This window comes from Mus caroli, unplaced genomic scaffold (assembly GCF_978045245.1).
Source record: "Mus caroli unplaced genomic scaffold, Mus_caroli_1 scaffold_3, whole genome shotgun sequence".
In the NCBI taxonomy this organism is placed as follows: domain Eukaryota; kingdom Metazoa; phylum Chordata; class Mammalia; order Rodentia; family Muridae; genus Mus; species Mus caroli.
In genome coordinates this window covers 16,229,342-16,255,163 of record NW_028227258.1, presented here as the reverse complement: position 1 = coordinate 16,255,163, position 25,822 = coordinate 16,229,342, and the positions used below count along the sequence as shown (strand labels likewise).

Here is a 25,822-nt window from a genome sequence, read left to right as displayed (position 1 = left end):
TCCCAATGGAGAAGCTAGAGAAAGTACCCAAGGAGCTAAAGGGATCTGCAACCCTATTGTTGGAACAACATGATGTACTAACCAGAACCCCGGAGCTCTTGTCTCTAGCTGCATATGTATCGAAAGATGGCCTAGTCGGCCATCAATGGAAAGAGAGGCCCATTGGACTTGCAAACTTTATATGCCCCAATATAGGGGAATGCCAGGGCCAAAAGAATGGGAATGGGTGGGTAGGGAAGTGGGGGGCGCTATGGGGGACTTTTGGGATAGCATTGGAAATGTAATTGAGGAAAATATGTAATAAAAATATTAAAAATCAAAAAAAAAAAGAAAGTATTTGATCTTTACTGTGATCTATTCAAAACCTGGCCTATTTGCAGGGAAAGTTACTTGCCAGAAATAAATAGAGTGGAGTTTAGATTTGTGGTCAGATCACTCAAAACAGTGATTTGATGATAATGTTCAATTCTTAGGTAGATCTCTAGTCTACAAACTTAGGCTTATTAAACAAGCAACACTTAAACACAGAGTATTAGAAAATCAAACCTTCAGTGGATAACTATGATTCATTCAAGAAGTCTGCATTCAAAATTAATTCCCAGCTTGGAAATTCCAAAATGACACTGACACCATTGCATACACTAGCAAGATTTTGCTGAAAGGATCCAGATATAGCTGTCTCTTGTGAGACTATGCCAGGGCCTAACAAACACAGATGTGGATGCTCACAGTCAGCTATTGGATGGATCACAGGACTCCCAATGGAGGAGCTAGAGAAAGTAACCAAGGAGCTAAAGGGATCTGCAACCCTATAGGTGGAACAACAATATGAACTAACCAGTACCCCCCGGAGCTCATGTCTCTAGCTGCATATGTATCAGAAGATGGCCTAGTCGGCCATCAGTGGAAAGAGAGGCCCATTGGTCGTGCAAATTTTATATGCCTCACTACAGGGGAACGCCAGGGCCAAGAAGTGGGAGTGGGTGGTTGGGGGAGTGGGTGAGGGAGCTTGTGGGGGACTTTTGGGATAGCATTGGAAATGTAAATGAAATAAATACCTAATTAAAAAAATAAATAAAATAATTAGTATAGAATAGAAATAAAAAAAAAAGAATGAGACTGTTCATAAATGGGAGTCATTATGCACAGGAAGCAGAGAGTTATGCATAGCTTATTCTTCCATAAAAAAAAATCTATGTATTATAAAGTATGTTTAAATGCTCAAATATTTCAAAGGGAATGAAAGAATGATTAAAAGAGTAGTATTGTGTTAGTTTATATATATATGCTTTTTTATAAATATATATTTATCTGTGTATGTAAATGGATACATATATGGCATAGATGTGTCATTTGGATATAAAAGAGATTAGTCAAGTATTGGAAAATGTAAACCAAATGTGTGAGATTTTTAATATAGTCATTACAATTCAAATTTAAGTGTCTATTTAAATAAAAGATTAGCTCTAGTTAAAGATGGAATTAAAAAAAATAGGAAAATAAATGTCTGGAAATGACTCATAATACAGCATGAAAAGCAGAGTTGGGTAATATGAAAGGGAGATATTCAGAGGAGAATAGAAGAATACAATAGAGAGGGTGGAGAAGATGCCGTGTTGAAATAATTAAGAAATCATTCCAAAATCTATATCTATGAATTGCCAGACTGAGCTAGCTCCGACATGATAAATACAGTGGAATCTAGACCTGGACACATCATAGTAAGACATCCAAGCACCAAAGAATCAAAGAATCTTCTAAGAGCAACTAAAGAAACTAAACAGGAAACGTACTGTGAAGATAAACTTATACTGACAGAAGAATTTTTCATAGCAACTAAAACAGAATCCACATAATGTAGCAGAAATCTTTATTAAGTAGTTGAGAGTAAACAGCAGTTGACTAGGTCTGCTCTTGGGACGCGATCACCCTACAAAGAAGTGGACGATGGCATTTTGCGATCCAAAATTCTGCCCAGGTTCCATGGCTGATGCTGTCATATACAAGCTGTGTGCCTGCGCGCGCGCACGCACGCACGCACGCACACACACACACACACACACACACACACACACCTACACACCTACACACACACATACACACACAACTACACACCTACACACACACACACACACACACACACTCATGAGAGTATGAAAAGGCTGATTAATACAAATCAAGTCTTTCTAAAGCCTGAAAAGGATTGAGGTTAAAGGCACAGGAGATGACTCAGGGATCCATGATTGTATGGTAGTAAGGAGCTCCCTGTAATGATCAGGGCTTGCACAGTTTTAAGAAATCAGTTAAAGGTACATTGCAATCCATAGAAGTTAGACACATAGCAAGCATTGAAACAGGTCTACAACAGACATAGCCAAATCCATGATGGGTACATTCCAGTGGCTGGTTTTAAACAGTAGAGCACTTATGGGAAAATATGTCCTTAGTCAAATTGGTACTTTCCAAAAGCAATATGACACAATCCAAATAAATCATTTAAAATTATGTAGCCACTATATTCAAAACAAACAAAAATAGGCAAAAACTAGGTTTTTTTTTACTTATTCTACCTATGTGAAACCATAAGAATGTCGTTGAGATAGTGTCTCATATTTTCTCATGTGTCTGCAAGTTTAATATTTATTTTATTTTACTATTTTTATTTATGTAGTTGGTGTGTGTGTGTGTGTGTGTGCATGTATGTATGTATGTGAGTATGTATTGTGCATGTGTTTCGTGGATGTGAGTGGGTGGATATGCTTGCCCATACACACACCTGCATTATCCAGAGGAGGACACAGACATTAAGGTGTTTTCTTCCATCCTATTGGTCTCTTTGTCCCAATGTCTTGAAAGAGTCTCTCACTGTGCTATAAGCCTACACTTTGGACAAGAGTGTTCAGCTGGGGAGCTGCTGTGAGTTGCCTACCTCCATCCCCAGTGATGATGTTACAGGCACCTGCAGCCACGCCTAGCTTTTTATGTGGGTATGGGTAACCATCTGAACTCAGATAGGTCTTCAAGCTTGTGTAGGGAATGCTTTTACCCAGTAAGCCATTCCTCAGGTCCCAAATTCCACATATATTTAAAAAATGGTGGAAAATCTCAGACACTAACATCTTATTAGAAGTATTTGATGAATGCTTAGTATTTATATACTTTAGTGTTGTGGGGGGAAAAAGAGCCACTCTTACTTCTAAGTGGTTCCGAGCAAGTGAAAACATCCCCAAAACTTAGTTAAGCATCAGATTTTAAACTTAAGCTCCCACGTGCCTTAATTTAAACCAAAGAGTGACTTTTTCCATCACCATATAGAAACTGCCAGCTCTCATGCACAAGTTTGAGTCAGACTGTCAGACAGGTGGGAGAGAACTTCAGTGTCCTTCAAATAATGTCCAATCATTTCATAGTGGGCATGCAGAGAGTTAGAACAGCCATGGACAGTGGAGCAACTGAGAGACCATGAGCAGCTTCCCAGTAAAATGGGAAGAAGTCAGTTCTTCCTCGTGAGTATAGAATTTTCCCTGCCTCTACTCTGCCTTTCTTCCAATGAGCGGCTAGCACTAACCGTTGCGTCCTGGGAGAGCTACCGTACCACAATCTGAACCCCCCTGAGTTCAGAAGGTCTAGACGTGATTCCTAGACTGCCCCATTTATTGGTTGTATGGTATTAGAAAAAAAGTTGTTTGTTTTATCTGAGCCTCAAATTTCCTATCAACAAAGTAGAGGAAATGTTATTAATTAATCACATGGTTTATGGAAAGTTAAGGCACTTTGCTTCATGCTAGACCTTGGCCGAAAGAACACAGTGCTGTTAGCTAATGCTGTTCTGCTTTCTACAAAATGTAAGCCTTTTAAGGTAAGGAACTATGCTGGTCTGCTTGGAACCTCCCTTAGAACTTCTCTGGGCATACAGTTGTGTGCACAATTATTCAGTGAGTGACTGCTTTGGGCATCTGTGCAGATCAAATGCTACCGACACCTGGATGTAGACTCCTCCCTGTTTTGTGCCCTCTGTTTGTTGCTTCTCTGTGTTTGTGGCTCTTTTCCTCCCCTAACTCTCTTGCCTTCTCAGCTCCAACAGTCACAACAGTCTCCAAGATGAATGAGAAAAATAAGATATAAAAAGAAATCTCTTTTTAAAAAAGTTTAATACGGCAAATCAGTCACGGAACAGAAGTGAAAGTTAACATCATGACTGTAGTGGTATGCCCATGCTATCATCTATAGTCTCTAGCCATAGTTCACAGTGAGTGACCCCCTCCATGTTCGAGGACAGTGCTGGATCACCCTGTAGATGGAGCTAGCTGCTGCTGTCCCCTGGATTGGCACAGTTGCCCTGTGTGCACCCGTCCTCCCAAAGTCTGGCAGCGCCATCAGGAAATTGAATCTGCCTGAATCTGACTCTTTGAGTAAAGAACTTTTTACTCTATCACAGCAGCTGCCATTGAGTGTAGAAATCAGTTAGGTTATTGCCACAACCTGCTGCAGAATGACCAGCAATGGCTCAGAGGAAGAGGTGGTGGCCACTCAGTAAAGATGAAACGAGAGGGAAGTGGGCTGGCTTCTCCTTCCGGTTTAAGAAACCTGAGTCCCATCTACATGTTTGCTTTTATTGCCCCCCCTCCCCCCTGAAAATTGCTTCCACAGCGAAGCTGAGCCACCCTGCTCGGCTTCATTCCTTAAACTAAGTTATTACAGCTAATACTGTGGTTAATGGTTTCTGGAAAGATGCCGTCTATCAGCACTGGAGTGTACACATTTTGGCCCAAACACTGAGAAATCGCAGGTATGTGAGGTAAAGCCTGGGTGTGCCCGCCTGGAGAAAAGGGCTCATTAGGATTAATCTTTTACAGACTGACTAACATAGGGGGAGGGGCGGGGAGGGTCGCCTCACTAACTCCTGAGCCTTCCTCCCAAGCTTTCAAACAGGTTCTGCTGAAATGCAGCTGGTCAGTGTTGAAGCTATTCCTCACACATATGGAACTGAAATTTCTTGATTTTTCTTTTTCACTTTTGTGTACGACCGCAATTTCTTGAAAATCAAATGGCAGAACCTAAACAGAGGACTTTTCCATTGCCAAAAACGCATGCCCGCTCGGGGAGAGCGTGTGGGGATTCATCCAGCAGGCTTCGAGAGCTTCCAGTGTAGCCTGGGAGAACTCCACTTTACCTTCTGTTCCCATTCCTGAGTTCTGCCAGACTTTTGTTTGGGAAGAATTTTTATGCAGCCTCGCATTTGCTGTGTCGTAGCAGAGCAAGCTTTCTACACTGGATCCTACTTTTAATTTGGGTGAAAAGACCATCCTTAGCTCTTTGGTAGGAGAGTCCAAAAGAACTCAGGGCAGGTAGCAGTCGGTTTGGGGTACAAGACATTCTTATGGGAACGTTTTTTTTTTTTTCCGTCAAAATTCTTACAAAACAATATGAGTTTTCTGTCCGAGTGCCACAGTCAGCTAATAGAAGTAAATTCTCTCCCAGGGTAATGCAATTGTTAGTTCTCCTAAGCAAAAAGAGGCAAGGAGACTGGCGCTTCATCAATAAGAGCATACAGGACCAAATACCTACACAAAGAAATACTCAGTATAATTTATGGCATCTCATCATGTTGAACTGCATTCCCAGTAATTCGCTCTGGCAGTTTTTACTCTCAAAATGGAAATCTTGGTATTTTTATATTTTTTGCCTTCATAAAATAAGATGAGTTTGTGTTCAACTGTCGTCCATATACTTGATAATTTGTCTGACTGGGTAAGGTTATTAGCAATTTAAGAAGTAAACCCACTTGGATTTTCTGAGTGTTAACAGAAACAGGAGATGGCTGTGGTGATCTCTTAAAAGTAACGATGTAACACACAAAAGGAAGACATAAGTAACAAGATTTTCCATAGGCCAATAACACCAGGGAAATTCAAACTCAAACTCCCTCGATTAATTTCCAGGGATTAAGTGGTTTGCATTGAAGTCAATGAAAGATACATTTTTACAGCACTATGAGGTCAATTCAATTCAGAAAAGCAGACAGAGCTGCACATTGGCATTTGAGTACTGCAGTTGCAGTGAACTCAGATCAACTGGGTGACTGATTTCCTTGGAAGGCTCTCATGTTTGTCATAGAAAGGTGGGAGACAGTGGCCCTAGCCCGGGAATCCTGAAGGTCTCTGTGGACAGAATGCTGGGCCTGTGAGAGCATTTAAAGTATCTCTCCAACACAATCCTTTCACTAAGAAGCATAATGGGGCTCAGCAAATTGAGTGAGTTCTCGGTATTGGGGTTCACTCACCTGTCTTTCAGAAGGAGCTGTTTTTAATCCCCTCAGCAAAATCCCTTCAGGTAGTATTGATTTTCTTGAGTTGGCATGTTGAGTTTTATGCTTTGTAATAAGGATATTAATTTCCATGTAAAACTATTAAGAGGATAGCTTTGAGAATTGTTATCTGCTGTTTTGAACATTCTCACTTGGCCTCTTAAAAAGCTACAAAGAAAGTCAATAGAATTTCACATCTGACTCCCATGTTCCTGTTCACAAAATGATTAAAAAACTAGGTTTGGCTGATAATGAAAGATATAGACTGTATAATCCAGAATGGAAGGTCACCAAGTTTAAATGATATTGGCAAGGTCACACAACTGGGCACTGGAGATTTCAGAACTTTAATTCACAGCACATTATTCTTGGGTGGATCACTGAATTCAAGCATGGACATGGCAAGTCATTATGGGTGAGAAATGATATTTTGCTGTATTTGGTCACCTCTGTGCTAATTTTGGAATATTGTTTGAAAGGAACTCTTTTACATCTCTATTCTTTTATCTGTTGAGTTGTACTAATAGCATCTATAAGTTTAGGAAACTTCTAAATAGCTGATCTGTGAAGGGAAGGAGTTAAGTGCTCAACACAATGTTACTGTTGCCATTCTAGTGTTCCAAGGGAGCTCTTGCTCCCTTGCTTGTTAATATATACCTGTATGCCTGTAATTTTATGTACATATGGTTATGTTTATGTAGGCCTCAGTAAATATTGTCAGTAATTAGACTGTATAGATTTCAAAATGTAAACAATGGAAGGTCATAGATGTGTGTTCTCTCTTTTAAATATAATACTTGAAATGACAAGGGGTGAGCATGTTCTCAGGGCTCACCAAGACTGGGATGCCTACAACCACTAGCATGGTGCCCATACTGTGTGGAGAGGAGACCAACTCCACATCACTGACCTTACAGTGTTGCCTGGGAGTGTCAGTCAGCTCCCTGTTGGCGAATATGTTCCATTGGACTGTTCTTTTACCATCTGTGGGGCCAAGCTCTGTTCCTACCAGGACACACATTAATTCTGTATTTGGATTCCATAAATGCAATCTGTGGATGTGCACACAATGCTCTTTTTACCATGTGAATATTGTATAGGATAGGATCAATTAACTCACTCTGTGGCACAGGGAGGGCTACAGTGTACTCTGTTCTATGATCACTGGCTAAATATACCATCTTCCCAACTGTCTTCCTTAGAGTTTTATTTCTGTGAAGAGATATCATGACCAAGGCAACTTTTATAAAGGACAACATTTAATTGGGGCTGGTTTACAGGTTCAGAGGTTCAGTCCATTATCATCAAGTGGGGATCATGGCAGCATCCAGGCAGGCATGTTACTAGAGATGGAGCTGAGGGTTCTACATCTTGTTTCAAAGGCAATAGAATGAGTCTGTACTCCACATTGGGCAGAACGTGAACATAGGAGACATCAAAGCCCACCCCACAAGGACACACTTCCTCTAACAAGGCCACAACTACTCCAACAAGACCACAAGGAGTTCCACTCCCTGTGGCCAAGAATTCAAACACAGGAGTCTATGGCGACCATACCTATTCAAACAACCACACCTACTATCCCTCAGCAGCTGCTTGATAGAACAATTGAACAGTATTTGGAAACCCAGCTATGTCATTGGTTAAAATAGAAGCTGTGTCCCCTGGTAGACCAATATGCTTTACAGCAGTATCTAATACAGGGTACTGTTTCTTCCACATTCAGGAATCATGAGGCCAGCAATGACTCTCCTGGTGAGGCACTATCATATATTTTGGGGCCATTCCAACAGACTTACATTTTCTTGGTCTAGGGGTCATAGTTCAAAAACCATATATTTCCACTTAAGATCTGGCAGCTGTACTGCACTGTCTGGGAAAGACTAATAATGTCCTAAACTCTTTATGAAGGAAGGCTTGAACCACGCCATCCAAACAACAAGGGCTAAGGAACTTGATAAGGAAGAAGTGTGAGGAATGGAAAGTGGGAGAAGGCAGCCGTAAGCACCAAACACATCTTTGCAACAGTGGCAGACACCATGAAGGCACGTGGTACAATCTATATTCCTCTATTGCTTTGTAAATATAGATTAGCATGTGTGACTGCAGAGACATGCATGGCATCTTTGTTTTCTACATCTTTTTATTGCTTTATTATTTATTTCAGATGCATTGGCTGACAATAGCTTATGGATGCTGAAGAAAATGTCACCCGAGGACTTTGTATCCTCTGAGGAAAGGTGTAGGGTGATTTTCAGTTACATTTAAGATATTTTCATGTGAGGCAGAAATATGACTTGTTGAGCTTTTACTTGGAGATTAACAATAGACAAAAATGCATATTTGACACATTTTCATGAGATGGACTAGAGTAAGTATTAGCAGATGGTGCTGTGAGCATATTTTTAGAAGTGATTAAAGTTCAAAATCAGTTGACATTAAGGATATCATCTCAGATAATATAGGTGGGCCTGTTTTCACCACATAAAAGGCCTTCCTTAAATGACAATTCTCTCTAAGGAAGAAAAACTTCACCTAAGGATTGCAGTTGCAGCCCTAACGAAGCCCCCATTCAAATGAACCAAAAAGCATGCCATAATTCTCTCGACAGGTTCTGTTAGTGTGTTCCTTCTTTGTACCTAAACCCAGCAGTATAGTGTGTGTGTGTGTGTGTGTGTGTGTGTGTTGTTTAATCTTTCCAAATTACCTTTCACTCTGTAAATTGTATTTTCTTGTTGAGTCATATACTCTATTTTTGTATAGATTCCTTATATACCAAGGTATATATAAAATAATGTTTAAAAGATTTCTTCTGCCTATTTATGCTTTATCATGCTTTAAAATTTGGAGATATTTTTAAACTTTAAGAATTTGTGTTTTTTCAGTGCTTTTTATGATTTTTGTAATCACAACTTAGAAATAAATCTTTGTGTTCAGTGAAGAAGGATGACAGTTCCAATGCCTAGAAGGTTGAGGCAGGAGAATTACCATAAATTTGATGCTAGCCTGGGCTACACAGTGAGATCACATTTGAAAAGTCAATCAAACTGAAACATTTTATCTATTTTGTCTATTATATCTTAACCTGCTTGACTCATTGAAGCCACAGGTGACCCTGTCAGTGTTCTTTACCCATCACTGACTCTGAGGCCTCCTGCAAACCCCTGTGACATGTCTCCTCATCCTTCTCCTCTGTCATACTGGAGGTCAGACTCAGGGTGCTGTGCATCCTGATGAGTTTGATTTCTCCACGATTTGCATCCTACCTTCTCAAAGAAACATGACTTGGCCTGCCTTCTGCCTGTAAGCAGACTCTATTACTTTCAGTAGAGACCTCCCCTTCCCACACTAGCCACTCCCCAGTGTGACTTAAGCTCATGCCCTCAGACTTCTAGAGTGGTTCTTAGAGCCAGGAGAATTCTGAAGCAATACCCAATTTTTCCTTCATTTTGGACCTTTTGTGTTCAGATAAGGACTGCAAAGTCTTCCTCTGATTGATGCAAATGAGAATGTGATTTAAAAACTCTAGGAAAACTAAACAGATAAACAATAACTATGACTCACAAGAAGTGATACAATAGAACCTGAGTAAGTGGCACAGGCACAGGAAAGACTGGATTGCTGTAGGTTCAAGACTAGCACGAACTATTCACAGCAAGTTCCAGATTACCCAAAGCTACATAGACAGGGTACTTCATTCAATAAGGATAAAACTAAGACATTGCTTAAGGAATCATGGAAGAATCACCAAATAAATTAACCAGGGGTCTATAAAGGGGTTAAAAGATGCCTCACTGACAGACCAACAGGTTCTTGAAGAACTAATAGAAAGTAGCCAGTGAGATGCTCAGACATGCCTATACTATGGAATGTCATGGGTTTCATGCTACATCAAGGCCTGTTGTAACAGCTTTGACAAACAATCAGCGTAGCCTAAGCTGAGTGTGTGGTCGTGGAACTTGAGAGGCAGAGAGAGATATTAATCTGGAAGATTCTAGATACCAATGCATCCATTCACAAACAACATTCGAAATATATAATAACCAGTTTGGCTTCTCACTGACCACCAAAGAGGGTGACAAGCACAGACCAGCACTCCAGACAAAACCAAAAGAACAGAACACTAGGAGTGTTCACTTCCATGCTAGTGTTTGAAGTGCTTGAATTCACAAGTTCAAATTAATAGAAATTCTTGAGCAGCGGTGTGACAGGAGGAGCAGTGCAGGTCCCTGGCAGGGACAACCAGCTGGCTGCCTGTGGATGCTTTGCTATAGCTTAGATCTAAATGAATTGGTAACTGTGATGGCTGTGGTTTCACAACCTTATGGGAGGAGGGTCTTGAGAGCATGTCATGAGTGCCTGTATCACACGCAGAGGTCGGATGCCTGCTCCTTAGCCACACAAACCATACAATGCATGGGCCACTCACCCATAAGGATGTCTCTCCAAAGGACAGTATCAAAACTGTGAACAGTTCATGAAACCAAAAACGTCATTGTTACGTTGACGATAAGCCTGCTCACTGTTCATTCTGATACAGCCCAGGAATGCCCTGTAGGGCATGCTTTAATGTGTTACAATAATCCATCTTTCAAATTGAAAGGTTAATTTTGGTAAAAAGAAAAAAAAAAGTATCACATACTTATTGCATTTGAAATGGTAAGATGCCAGGTTATTTTGAGGCAATAAAACTTGTCTCTTTTTAAGTCTCTAACTTTGAAAGATGTATCAGTAGTACAGGAAAGAGCGAGCTAGCAAGAACAATGCTACTATCCTCTTTAGATTTCCAAAGTATTAAAGGACACTTTTAACACTAGTTAATTCACGTTTGTCGGAATCCTAGTGTATTTTGCCTCTGAGTTAAGTCATGGCTATTTTTAGCAGTCTGTTCTGCTACAGATAGATACAAAACGATGCTTGTGTATTGACGAGCAGAGAGGAACCTAAAAACTTAATGCAATATATTTTGTAGGTGTTTGAAGATCCCAAGAGGAAACAGGAATATTGTTTATGATTTTGTTCTTACCTAATTCTCCTGTACTAACACATTTTCCCTTCCTTTATGTGCTAATCTGTTTTTGCTGTATCTGCTCCCCTTTGTTCCTCAGAAAGAGGGGTGGACAGCAGAGTCCAGCTTGGTTAGACATGCTCTGACAGAGAGCTCTAGCAACATGGAAAGGTGCAAAGCTGTTCAGGATTTCACCTAAGAAATGACAGAGTAATTACAGGACAAAGTGTCCTTCATGAGTAAAAACAACCCGACTGAAGTGCTCTCAAGGCTAGCGTGGCCTAGTTCTCTCTTGGCACGCCGCATACATCATCTACCGTGGAGGGGTTGTTCTCTCACCACATGGCACACATGCATGAATGCATGCACCAGGGAGAGAACATGGGAGCCTGCTTACAACCACGCTGTGGGTTAGTGGGCTCAGGGTCAGCATTGTGGAAATCACACTTTACTGCCACCAACCCCCGCCCCCAGTCATGAAACCTCAGGCACAGGAAGGGGAAATTTAATCCATATATGTCTGCCTCATTTTCATTTAAATCATGGAGGAAAAAAGTTGTTTTAAGAGTTCTTTGATGTCCTAGACTCCCTTAAGCCTTTTCTTAGCCTATATACTTAAAAACAGGAATTAGCATTTTCCCAGGTATAGAGGAATAACCTACGCTCTCCCCTCCCTCCTACCCCACACCCTCCCTCCACAGTTCGTACCCCAGTTCTCAACAGCAAGGAAAAATGATGGAATGCTAGGAGACAAAAGAGCTTACCTGAGGATCAAACACACTGACAATATGAATTCCTTATGTAGGGCCCACAGCGAGGCTGAATCATCAACATTTCTGGTCTCTCGGGACCTCATCCTGCCTTGAGGACCTGCCCGGGAACAGGCTGATCTCCCACACTTGACTACTGTCTGAGTTCTGTAGGAGTCCAACATGGATCTTAATGCAAGCAGCTTTTCTGCCCTATTGTATTTTTGATAGACCTACAGTCGTGCCCGTGTTGAAACCCATATTTTTGGCCCTCTGGGTGGTACTTTTCTTCTTTGCTTTGTGTCTAATGCGTATCATTTCATTCTGGCTCTCACATTCAGGACAGAGCTTCTTAATCATTTTTAGATACACAACAGTAGGCATATTCCGTCTCCCTGTGCACAGTATTATCCAAAGAGTAATCTGTGTTTGGCTAAAACTCAAGGATTCCCACAGTGAAGCCCTCATACTTTAATCAATGGAGAAATCTCAGGGAATTGTTTAGAAGAAACAATTCAGTCAGAGAAAGAGAAAATATTATAGGTCCTTGGTTCAGAATTCTTACTTTTGGGGGAAAACTTTAAAAAATAAGACAGCCATGATGTGAACACATGTTGTCTCTCTTTATCTAACACAACTAGAGTGCCATAGTCCCTTTAAATACAATTAATATCAGGAAGAGTGACTGTCGTGACACTCTATGGAGTACTGTGAAGAAATCTATTCATCCCATGCCATGTAACAAGCCACTTTGGAATTCAGAAATAAGATTCCATTTCTCATGGATTCTTTCATGTGAGCTGATTCCACACTGGTTTGAAATGCAAGGTTAATTTTATCAGCCTTCAGAAATTTCATGCTGGCTATCAATGGACTTCACGGTGGGAAGAACATAACAGTGCCTCTTAGGTTCTCATTGCTGCCATGGCCTCTGCTCCATCTCCATGAATACTGGGTCTGAGCCAAGAAGTCCCATTGCTTTCTCAATGGCCTGCACTTACTTCTCTGTGCCTTTGTGTAACCCGTGCCTGTCGTAGGACCAGTCTTCTTTCTTGCCTGATAGATTATCCCATCAGATTTTGAGGACTATCTGGAAAGAGTCCTCGGTGTATTGTCACCCTAAAGTCTATGGGTCAGGGGTTTGGTGTTTTGTTCCCTTAGCTTCCCCTAGGGCAACATATACTTTTAGAGAGGGATGTCACATACTGTTCCTATATGCCAGGCCTGGCTCAGGAAGTCTGTGGCAGAATGATGCTACAGGAAAGATATACTACATACAACACCTACTTCTCCCTATAAGATAGGAGCTTCAAATTCTGCCAGGACAAAGAATTAGCTGGTCTTAAGCCTTACTGTTGTGGCAGATGCTGATGGAAAAGTGGGTGGGTAGGTGATTGAACTGATATCTGGGATGGATAGATGGATGGATGGGTAGATAGATGAAGATAGATAGATAGATAGATAGATAGATAGATAGATAGATAGATAGATAGATGTAAGCATAAATGGGATTATTAAATCATTATATTCTGAAAATCTTAACATTCAAACTAATGTAGTAAATTCATCAATACTTAGTAAACCCTGTGAAGGGCAACAAAAACTGTACAGAATGAGAGTTTCGGGTCAGTTGGTGAGTGAGTGTTGACTAGAGAAGATAAACAGAAATTCCAGAGAAATACAAGCATGTGCATCATAGAGATACTCTTTGAAGCAGAAATAGTAGATGCTGTTATCAAAACAAAGTAAGGAAGGCTACAGGCTGTTTAAAGTAATTCTAAAAATGCTCTAAAAAACTGTGATTGAATGAACAATTGACTGCACAGCAGAACAGTGCTCTGCACTATGAGATTTCATTAGGAGCAATTATCACTCAAGTGTCCATTTCTGTAGTTGAAAAAGAATTTTAAGACAGTTAATTTGGGAAGGATTTAAAGAATAGTTTTAAAAGATTTATTTCATTTTTAAAGTGTTCATGTGTATGGGTCTGTGTGGTTATGTTCGTGTGCATGCAGGGGCCTGAAGACACCAGAAGGAGGCACCAGATCCCCTAGAGCTGGAGTCATAGGTGCTTGTGAGTGGCCCTGCATGAGAGCTAGAGATGCAATCAAGTCAAGATCCTCTGTGAGAACAGCAACTTCTCATAACTACTGAGCCATCTATCCATGCGCACAGATAGTTTTTAATAATAATAAATAGCCAGTTGCTGGAAAGAAGAGCTGCTCTTCCATTATCAAAATAGGACATAGTACCTAGAGGACAGAAGCAGAGGGAAGGTAGAAGATTCAAATAGTCGCTGGACAGCAGGTTCTGGGATGCTTACCCTAAAAACATTCTTCATTTCATTGCTTAGGAAAAAGCAGGTTACTAAGTCATCAGAGATCTTCTGTTGAGTTCATAGTGACTGCTTGTTGATGGTACAAGGAAAACTGTCCCAATATACTCTGTGTTCTCTCATTTGATTTTCTCACTTTCACACTTATTTGTCAAGGGCTAATATTTCTCATTGGCCCTGAAAAGTGTAGACTCTTACTAGGAACCCTTCATGTGTGTTCCCTTTGCTGTTTAAAGTAGAAAGGGGCTGGAAGGAGTGGACAAAGCCAGGACACAGCCTCTTTCTGTTCTTCCCAAGGGTGATCCTCACAGGCATGCATCTTTTCTTGTTCATGTCAGCCCAATTTTCTTTGTTAGCATATGCATGCACACAGCATCTCCTGCTGCCTCTAATGATCTGCTTTCTAAATTACTCTCTGTGCAATCACACTGCCTGAACAACTCTGCTGGGCATTAGGTTTGGAGACTGGCATCAATCTCTTTCTCAACCATATAGCTACAGGAGTGCTAAGTCATGGAATGAGGAACACCACTTCCTTCCAGTACTCACCCCTTCATCTGAAAGTGCTCATAAGCCTGCTACACACTGAGGCCAGCTGATCTTGGTTCCCCTGTTTTTTTTGTTGTTGTTGTTGTTGTTTTTTTTTTTTTTCATCCTGTATTTAAGCACTTCATCCATATATCCTACAATACAATGTTATTGTGGGGGTAGAACCATAGGATTGACAAAGTTCTGACCTTTGAAGTTGAGAGCTTTTGTGAGCTCTGCCACAGAGCTGTTGCTTCCTATGTTCCATCATGATTTTCTTCTGTTATTTTGCTTCATTCATGTCGAGGTTTGTTTATTGAGCAGCTGAATCACTATCCATTTCAATGGCAAAAGAGAAATAAAACACACAGACCCATCCTCTGCTCTATCAAGTTATCTTAGAGTGGCATCGCTAAGCAACCTTGGAGAATTCTGTAGAACATGTTACAAAAATAGAGCCAGCTTATTCTGGTAGAAGCTCAATGAGCTTTTTCGAGACCTCCGCTAATCAGAACATGGAAAGGCACTGGACATCATTAAAATATTTTGACCTTTTTTTTTTTTTTTTTTTTTTTTGATGTAGGATTTTTATCTCTTTATTCTCCCAACCTTTGCCTAGACAAATTCTAACAGCCCCTCAGAGTTCAGCTTGGAATTAATCACGTTTTAAATGTTATTTTATTTAGTGTGCTGGGGGAGTCCACCCGCACGTGTGCACACCAGTGGAGCTGTCAGAGAACAACTTGCCAGAGTTGGTTCTTTCCTTCTACAACATGAGTCCCAGAGACTGGACTCAGGTTACCAGACTGGACAGCAGGAACCTTCACCAGCAGAGCCATCCTGGTGGCTCTTATGCTTCAGCTTCAAAACAGCATCCCCTCACCAAGGTTTATTGATGCTTGTTTCTGGTCTCTCCTCCCTGATAAACTGTATACCCCAAAGAAAATGAGGCATCCACCCCTCCTGTTTGTGGCTGCTTCCCAGTTCTAGCCGACAGCAGATACTTAGTACGCTTGTTGACAGAATCTCACTTTGAACTTTTCATTAGTCATTGATCTTCAATAGGGACTTCTCTGGCTTTGTGCTGTTTTGGTTCCAGCTAGCTCTCCCCTTTCTTGTTAAATAGATTTAGAGAGTCTGTGATTGCTTGGTGTGTATGATTATATGCTTGAGTGTGTGTGTGTGTGTGTGTGTGTGTGTGTGTGTGTGTGTGTGTAGCCTTTTAGCTTCAGGGGTAACCTAAGTGTGTATTCTCCTCTCATCTGCTGTTCTCTGAGCAACTGGTCTCCATAGTCAAGGTGGATCTGATCTTTGGGGTACTGGGATAGATTGGGAAGCACCATTTTGAGAAAAATAAAGCCACGTTCTTGGCATGTTCCTAGGGAAGGAAAACTGATATCTGCCCACTCATCTCTTCTCTGTCATTTCCCTGTAGAGTCGGCAGGTGTTATTGTCCACCTAAGACATGAATGGTGACTTGGAAAGCAAACAGAATTTAGTTTTAAAATGTCATGTATCAGCATGAGTAGATAAAAGTCCTATATAGGTAAAATGTGTTGTGATGAATGGTAAACAGAAGTGGGAATGGAGAGATAAGTCTGTCAGCCACCTGGTAGTTAAGTCAACGTGACTCTTGAAAATCAATCACAGCTAATCAATCAATTAGCAGCTTTCGGTTTTATTGCTTCTATTTCTTACTCATTCATTAACTACACAGACTTGGGAAAATGGTTTAACATCTCTGTGACTCTGTCTTGTATGTTGGCTTTATAAAATACTTGACCATAGAGGACGTGATTAAATGAGCTGGTACATGCTGAAGCATTTATGCACAGTGCTCACCAAATGATAGATGTGACAGTCCTAGTTTATTTGACCTATGGGAAAACTGTGGGTTAGGAATTGTGGAAGAAACAAGAAGAAGAAAAGGAGAAGGAACACGAACTAAATCAGTTTCTAGTTTCCTCTGTGTTACTCTACCTTCCACACTGTGTAACCATCACCAAAGCCTGAAAGCCACCTAAACCTGAAAGCCAGTAAATGTTGCACTCTCAGGGCCCCATTTGCTCTGGAGTAAAATATGTACATTCCAAAGGCCCAGCTCCTGTTCCTTAGTGAGTCACAATGGATCCACTATAAATGGAACATGAGTAGCACACAACCATCTCCCTCAAACAGCATTACTATTATGGCTGAGGTCTACAGTCCCAGAACCTGATGAATTTGCTTGGGGACCCTTGTCTGCTAAAGGCTGTGCTATTGATGGTCATGCTAAAAAGACCCATGAAAAGGCTTGGCTTTTTCTTTGTTTCCTCCTGTAGGTAGTAGAGATGTGGAAAGACCTATTTTTCTAAGGTAGTTTGCCTCCAAGCTATGGCCTATATCATAATGATGAAATAGTAAACACTCATGATCACCACCATGCATTCGCAACTAGATTCATAGCACTGAATGCATTCCGTATAACAAACCACCACCCTGTTTGTGGTTCCTTTGCACAGCACGAAGCAGGACCTGAACAAATAACTATCCCCTAATGTTTAATGTTTAGGCCAGGCACTTGTTTCTGGCTTTAAGACATGTTCAAAATGTTCAAAAGTCCTGCCAAACACAATTTCTTGTTCTTGAGTTACAATGTATTGAACTCTATTATTCCACTTTCATCTGCTCCCTGTGTAATCTCATAGTGTGGAGTCATTTAAAAGAAATATTGTTCCTACATAGCCTTCTTGTTCTAACTTGAAACCAAATTCTGGTCTATTGTAAAGTTCAGAAAAACTCCCTCAAAAATCTGAAGACTTCTCTGTGTTCACCACAGATGTTTGGTCACATCTTTTCCAAGTACTAAACTAGATATCCCAACCCAGCCATGTCTCAAGACACCAGTGCAGAAGCTCTGAAGCTATTTCAAGGAATTATATGAAACACTACTCCTCACTCATCCCAACCCACTGACTGAAGACAGCGTATAACCCACTTGGCCCAGAAAGCCAAGTAGAATGAGAATGGTGCAGGGACGTAAAGTCTTCCGCACAAAGGTTTCTCACACACAGACAGTGGCTGCTCTGGCTTGCTCTGAAGACGCTCCATAAGCAATTAGGGATTTCTACTGAATTCCCAATGTCGTCTTGGGCTCGACTAAGAATCATTCACTTTGATCCACACCAAATCCATATATTATAGGACTGTCCACAAAGGAAAATGCAACTCTGAGTTTCCTCTTGGCTGAGTCTAAAACTAACCTCTCACCAGGACAAGTTATGGCAAGAGTGTACTCATCAGACCCTATTCCCTTTATAGCAATGCTCACCTGAGAAAGAAGCCTTCCTGCACTGTTCACTGGAAGTTTGCCCCTTCCTCCATTTCTTTTCCTCTTCCACCAGTATTACCTTCTATTAATATTGAATTGTGGCACACCTCCAATATACATCTGAGCAAACAATGTAATAAATATACTGGAAGTGTTCTGTTGCCAGAGATATGACTTAGCTGATGGTCAACTAGTGACAGAGACAAGATAGATCCTAGCATGGGCCAAATGGGACACATGGCGAAATCTCACTGGGCCGCTCTTGGTTTTGGAGTCTGGGACTGCTTATTCAAACATGGTAGAAGAGGCTATCTTTAAGATGCATGGCTAGCCACCAAGGCAAAGTGGGACGGATGCCATTTAAATGGAGACTGTATCTGCAACAGCCAGCAAACTTTTTTTTTCAGAAAGAAGTGTTTGTCGAGGACTTCGAATCAACTTTGTATGTAAATGGATACTAAAAATAAGCCATGCGCTATGCATGATAGGTACATGGCTCTGTCTCAAGGATTTTGCAGACGAGTTAGAAAGCAAGGCCCTTACCTACAAAACATTTCCTCCACACATCCATTTCTATTTTCAGCCAATGCTCTGTGCTGTGTGCCCCTCCCCCCCATTGAAAGAGCCTCCAGACTAGCTTTCGGGGTGACAGACATTCTGCCTCATCACCAGCTCCATAGACCAACATATGGAAAAGTAAAAAAAGGATCCGCAGCCCAAACAATGTGCTTCTGTTGCTTGTTTCTGAGTGTTCTGTTGGGCTGGTGTTCTCCCTGTCCCACTGATAATGTTTTCTCGTCTTAAAAAGCGGTGAAACCAAACATAAGTTAGAGAAGTGTCCAAAAAGAACAAAGAAAAAAATGTGGAAAATATCTGTGGCTTCAAATGATATGTTTCTGTTCGATTTCTTTGAAAATATTTGCAGATTTAGAATATTTGAAATGGATGGATCTCCCTTGGAAAATTCAACTTTCAATACAAGAGAGAGATTATAGAGAGAGTATCAGCAGGTGACAGGTGAATGCAGACTTGGCTGAGAATACAGTATGCTGCACATACTCTCCTACAATTTCTGTAAATCACTTCTTCCTGCCTGTCCCCATCTCTGGATTCAGTATGTGTATCACTGTCCCCATAGCCCCCAACTCACACTGCACACTTCCGGTTCTGAGCTCAAAAAACGATAGCACTTTCCATTTGGTCTTTGGCTTTGTGTCCTGAAGCTTGGTCTATGTCACATAGACTTGGAAGAGGGGCTAGGATTGGCCCTCAAATATTTCTTCAGAAAGATACAGTGATCTTAATCCCCGAGTGCCTTCATTTGATAGTATCATCTTGTCAGAACAGATAACTATCTTTGAACTGTAGTGTATTCTTCTCACCCATATTTGAGAAATGGAAGGAATATTCTCTTGGCAAAAAAAGTACTGATTTCAGCTTTTGTTCCACTGCCTTATTGCACCAGGAGGTTCTGACTACAGATGATTGGCTTTTGAGAAATCCAGAGGGGGCCACAATGACAGCCTCTGACACAGGCAGTAGTAGTAGATGGGTATTAATTATCTATAACTACAAGCATTTCTGTGTGTGTGTGTTTTCTACCTGCTGGGTCAGGTTCTGTGATACTCTGACTTCACTCGTTGTGTGAATCTCCAAGAGTCCTTCTAAGCACCCTGGGAGGACATGCCATGAAAGAACACTACAAGAGGTACTGGGAACCAGAGAGAGAGAGAAAAAAAAAAAAACAGACCTCCCAAGCCCCTGGAGCCTCACAGTTTAAGTGAGACAATATTGAACAAAGCTACAAAGGCATGAAGAACATTCCACTCAATGCCATCCAAGTGACAGAAACGGTATTGGTAACAAGATTTTGAGAAAAATACTGTGGTCTAAAAATATGACTCAATAGACATTTGAATTCTTTATGTGTATGAGTGGTCATGTATACTCAAGTATGTATATGCATGCAGAGGTCAGAGGTCAAACTTAAATATCAGCCTTTAGGCTTCTTTGAATTTCCATTTATTCATTCATTCATTTATTATTATTATTATTATTATTATTATTATTGCCTTATCTATTTATTTTTATTCCTGTGGAGGCCAGGTCTCCCATTGGCCAGCAACTTGCCAAGTAGGATAGCCTTCCTTTGCTGGCTAGCAAGTTCCAAGAACTGTCTGTCTCTGTCCCTCCAGTACTGGGATTATAGATATGTTCCAAGACACGGAGCTTTTTTATGTGGTTTCTGGGGATCAAATTCATGTCCTCTAGCTTGAATAGCAAGCACTTAACCAACTGTCTTCCCAGCCTGAAATTCTGGCTTCAGGAGACTATTTAGTCCTTGGAGACAAGGGCTTTGGTCTGATGCCATGGACCATGGTAAGGATGGATGTTAATAAAGCAAAAGCCATGAGGTTGTTTTAAGAAACATGTTGCTTGCAAATTAAAGTTGTGTGCCCCCTTTCTTTTTTTCAAAGAAGTAGCTAGAGTTATAGAGGCAGCCAGGCTGTCTGGGTGTGTGTTAAGCTGGGCAGTGAGGGCGCCTTATAGATGAAGCTGCTGAGGCCCTTATTTGCACAGCAAAGACTTGGGAGATAAGTGGGGAAAAAAAAGCACTGAGCTGTAGGCTCCAGCTTTGAACTCTGCAGATGGGAGATGTGCAGAGAATGTTACAAGCCCCCTGCCTTGACACAGATAAGAGAAACAGAGAGAAGATAGAGCCTTGGGTCAGAGGGCTGAGTGGTTGGAGAAAGGCAACACTCGTGCATTTCAACCAGCCATGCTCCCAGCCACCAGGATGCAGGAAGAGAGAGCTAGAAGAACATATGCAGGAAGAACTACCATTTCCAAGATAGGAAGGCATATCCAAAAGTATAGAAACACACACACACACACACACACACACACACACACACACACACAGAGGCAATCAATTGGCTTCCTAAGAGAATCATTCTCGCCAGGGAGAACTCAGCCAGAACACAACAATGAGCTATGAATTTTCTCTGATACTTGGTCTCCAACTCCAGGCTGAGACCTAAAAAACTTGTAAGTCCAGGTTGCCCAGTTGACCTGTTGGTTCTTAATAAAATTTGATGGCAGGGAAACTAAATTGCTAATGCCCCAGTAATTGACCTGGGGTTGACTCCACTCCATCAAATTCTATAAAAAGATCAGTGTCTCCAGAATCGCACACATTTCCTGGTCAATCCTAGGGACAAGGTGTGCTGGTAGTTGGTGTCAATTTGGGGAAGCTGATGCATTGGGGAGATATCAATCCTGCGAGGCTGAAGTTTGTCTCGTTTGGGTTCAAGCATGATAACAGAGCTATGAGTAAATTTTTAAACTAGCCGTTAAAGATGCCTTTCCTATCAGAAATCTCAAGGGCAACAACATCTGGACTAAAAGAAAAGGTAAAGGTAAGATTTAAAAAAAAAACAGAAATTGCATATTTTGAATGAAAAATAAAAGACATGCAACTTCTTTCAGGGTGTTTTGAGAATAAAGCAATGCGCTTTTCTAGATGGGCTGGTATCGAGGGGCCTGATAAGCTGACCTGCCACAAGAATCTAACTTTGTTTCTTTACTTGTGAAGGGAGGAAATGAACGAAGGTACCAAGTGTGGAACTCACAGGGAGCTTTCAAGTGCAGTGAAATTTAGGAACGATAACTTTTAATTACAGTCAGAAGAACCACAAAAGCAATGATTGACGTGAACCTAGTGTGTCCTGATTCTTTATTAATCTTCTTAATTAGAAGCAAACGTGCTTTATCTGCCAGGAAGGAGAGGAGCTGGGTGGTACTGTCCTGCCTTTGCCCCACTGTGGGACTATGGAGCTTGATTGCTCAGAGAGCGCCATGTCTAACTGATGTCATGAGCTGAAGAGACCTAAGTGTCTAGAACTTGTTTTCAGCAGGGAAAGACATCTTGTGTACATCTTGCAGCCAGTCGTGTGCATAAACAGCCCTGCTAGAAGGAGGACATCATGGAGGAAGTTTAAATTCCTACAATACCAATGTTGAGAGCCCATGCCTACCATGGAAATAAAGTATGGTAATAGAAAATGGCAGGTGTTAAGGAAGGTAGAAAAGAAGCCAGGGCATGATGGAAGAAGGTGAGAAAGTTGGATAAGTAGAGAGGTAAAAGGGGAAGGAGTTGGGGGTATGATCAAAATATATAATATAAAATTCTCAAAGAATAAATAAAAACATGATTAAATAAGTTAACTGTGGCAACAGAACACAGTTACAGGACAGGATGCTGTCTTTTACAACTGTACTGGGCACCTTCACAATTACTCTGGAATACACGCAGCCTCCTGGACACAGGTGACAAAATATATTCAAATAAGTAAGATTCCATTTCCATCCTCTAGACCTGTCTTGGAGCAACCTAGACAGGCTAATACTTACAGAGAAGATGCCTGGGATTCAAAGCAAAATGAAGAGGAGAGTAAGTTAACTGAGGCTGTAGACACATCCAGGCCAAGTGAGGCCAGACTGGCAGCATAGAGGGCCTCGGGTCGAAAGGTAGAGCTCAGCCTACACAGCACCACGTGGTTTACTGCTGTATGTCCTGACCACACTTCCCTGAACTCTTCTGATCCTCTAGTTCTGGAGAACTTTATATCTTTTGTAATACAGCCTGTGTTCTTGAACATTGATCAGGTGGAGTAGAGCTAAACATGGATACTTCTGAGGTTTTCTTTTTCCAAAAATTCAAAAGCTTTTAAGTCAGTCCTGGTGAACGAGACTGGGCCTTGGGTCCTTTTGTATTCGGCCTGGTCTTCTATGGAAAAGAGACCGATTGATGGTATGCTGAAATTCCTGCAACACATGACCAACTACCAGAAATGGCAAGCTTTCTTGGCTCTTGATATATATATATATATATATATATATATATATATATATATATATATATATAAAATAACCCAGAAGAGACAAAGTGTGGAGAAACACCAGGTGCAGACCACCCTGGTTGGAGAGACCTTTCATAAATTATGTTTTTGCAGATAACATGTGAAGGGTTTGTTGGCTTGCTGCTGTTGCCTCAAGTAGGGCTTGTCACTATCCCTCCAAGAGTCAGCAAGTCTCCTTCTCTTGTTGATGGGGTGAAAGGAACACCAAGTATTTGTTCCAATAAGAAACACAGAATAAGGACTTGGTCTGGGACAGACTGTCTCCAGGGTGTTGTAGCTTCTATGAAGCCTTCTATGTAAAGGCACAAAGGAGGTATGAAGTGGCTAAGCTTTAGGAAAGCAGCTGCCTGTTAAATTGTGTCCTAGCATATCCAGATGTCCCCCATCAGCCAACTCCTTGATGCTTCTTGCTAAGCACATTAGCATCTTTATTCAGGAGTGCCTATGCCAACATGAAATCAGAGTGGTGAGGATTTCAAGAGGGCGTGCAGTACACACCTGACTCAATCTGTATCTCATGTCAAACCAAGTAAACCTCGATACTGTAGATCTGGGGGGGGGGTCTGACCATCACTGATTTGGTATTTAACTATTATTCTGATTCGTCATACTTAAGCAAAGCAACACAGTAGACAAAAATACTGGGGCATTTAAAAGCTTCTTAGAAGATTTATTTTATTTAAAAGTGTGGGTGGCATATGTGTGTATCTATGTATGGGTTCATGAATATGACTGCAGATAGCAATGGAGGCAAGGAGAAAGGATCAGAACCCTTGGAGCTGGCAGTCTTGAGCGGCTTAACTTGGGAAGTAAACTTGGGTCCAATCAGAGAGCTGTAAAAGTGTCTTGTGACTGGACCTTCTCTCCAGCCCTATCAAAGGCTTTTTAGTATTCAATCTTTGCCTTATAAGGTGCCATTAACTCCTGTGGTAAGGCCAGTTCTGAAGGTCATAGATGGCATCTGTGTGCACACCTGTACAAATGTGCTCCTCCACTGTCCCCAGGGTCTTACTTTTGGAGTCTTCATTTCCACTGGGGATGCATTTATTCCCACTTTCTACCAGGTGTTGAATTCTTTCTTATTTGCCCGAGCTTTAGGGTTTAATTCTGGACCACTAAGACTCTTTTGAGTGGTAGCCAGCAGAGAACCGCTCCAAGACTAACTTCATCTCTTAAAGATTACTGACTTGATGGAAATTTGGAGGCTTAGAGGAAACGATGGAAAATGTTTTGACTTGGATTTTTCCAACTGTTTTACTTCTGCCAACTGAAGATCAGAGGAAGGACAGATAAAAGCAAAGGCCTAGTTAACTCAATCCCATCCGAGTCGCCCCTCTCGGGATCCTATTAATTTATAAGTCAAGTTATTCAACAAATTTATTGAGCACTTACATTAGGCTAAGTAGTATGTTGGAGCTAGTGATACAAAAGTTAATAAGATGCAGTTCCTGGTAGTGTTAATATATATTTTTAACAGCCTTGCCAGGAGATTTTGATGTAGGTGGTCTGAGGACCAAAATGTACCAAACTCTGGTGAGTGACAATTTACTTTTAAAATCTCAAATTTCTTTTCATTATAGACAGAGGAAGGTACAGAATGTTAAATGTCTTTTAAAGTTGCTCTCCAGGGCTGAGCCTAGCCATTGGAGTTCCCTATAAACAAAGAACAATGTTGATAATACCTTAATTGATGGCATTAATGCCTCCAAATGAATCCTCTTTTGATGACTGTAATTGTACAGCCTAGCTTCTCTGGTCATTCCAGGCTTTCCCACAAATATGCTGTTGGTTCTCCAAACTTTAAAGAGTTTGAGTTGGCTCAGTGAGCGAAGGCATTTGCTGCTGGGAATGTTGACTTGGGATCTACCCGTAGAACCCTCAGAGTCAGAAAGAACTGCTACCAGAACGCTGTTCTCTAACCTTCTCTAACAACTGTACTGTGACACGCCCACTATGTCACAGACCGGCGCCCAACAGGTCTTAACAAACATGACCTCTGACATACATAAATACAGTAGTATTTTTTTAATATACTTAAATGTAAGCAAAGGTTGGGGGCGACAAGAGACACAATGTGCCTAGTGGGTTTGTAGGACTCCATGTCATTGGGGAGAGCAGGGCTGAGCCACTTACATAACTCTGCTGAGACAGAGCAGCCTTCTCCATTCACTCTTGGTGTGGATTTCCGACGTTCTTTCCTCTTGCCTGTAATTAGAGTGTTGATTTTAAGGCTCTAACAAAGTGCTCGCAGAGGTACAGGACACTCTGGGCCTGCAGAGAAAAAAATAGAAGGTTCTGATCTTTTCAACTAGTCCCTTGGACTGAATGCAGAGAACCCCATGATAGAATTATAGGCATGCCCCAAGCAAAACATGGTCTGTGTTTTCAAGTCTTAGGGTAGCTGCTTTTTTTTCTTCTTTTCTTCTTTTTCTTTTTTTTTTCTTTTCTTTTTTTTTTTTGGCAAGGGAAATAACATACTCTGATAAAAATAAAATAATGGTTGATGGTTGGTGTGTGTGTGTGTGTGTGTGTGTGTGTGTGTGTGAAAACACCATTGCCTGAGAAGTGTATGATGCCTAAGACTGTCTAATAGAACCAAAGAACCCTGATCCTTAGCAACCCCACAGTTAAGATCATGACTATTTAGGAGTGACCCCAAGGGC

The 25,822-nt window shown here is 41.2% G+C and overlaps 1 long non-coding RNA gene across 1 annotated transcript in view; it reads right to left on the bottom strand.

Annotated features, from left to right (window-relative positions):
* Positions 1–25,008, bottom strand: part of LOC110291991 (uncharacterized) — a 76,323-nt gene extending 51,315 nt beyond the window's left edge. The window contains exon 1 of the long non-coding RNA XR_002377630.2: positions 24,842–25,008. This is a non-coding gene — a long non-coding RNA (uncharacterized LOC110291991). The remainder of the gene's footprint in view (positions 1–24,841) is intronic.
* Positions 25,009–25,822: the final 814 nt, after the last annotated feature.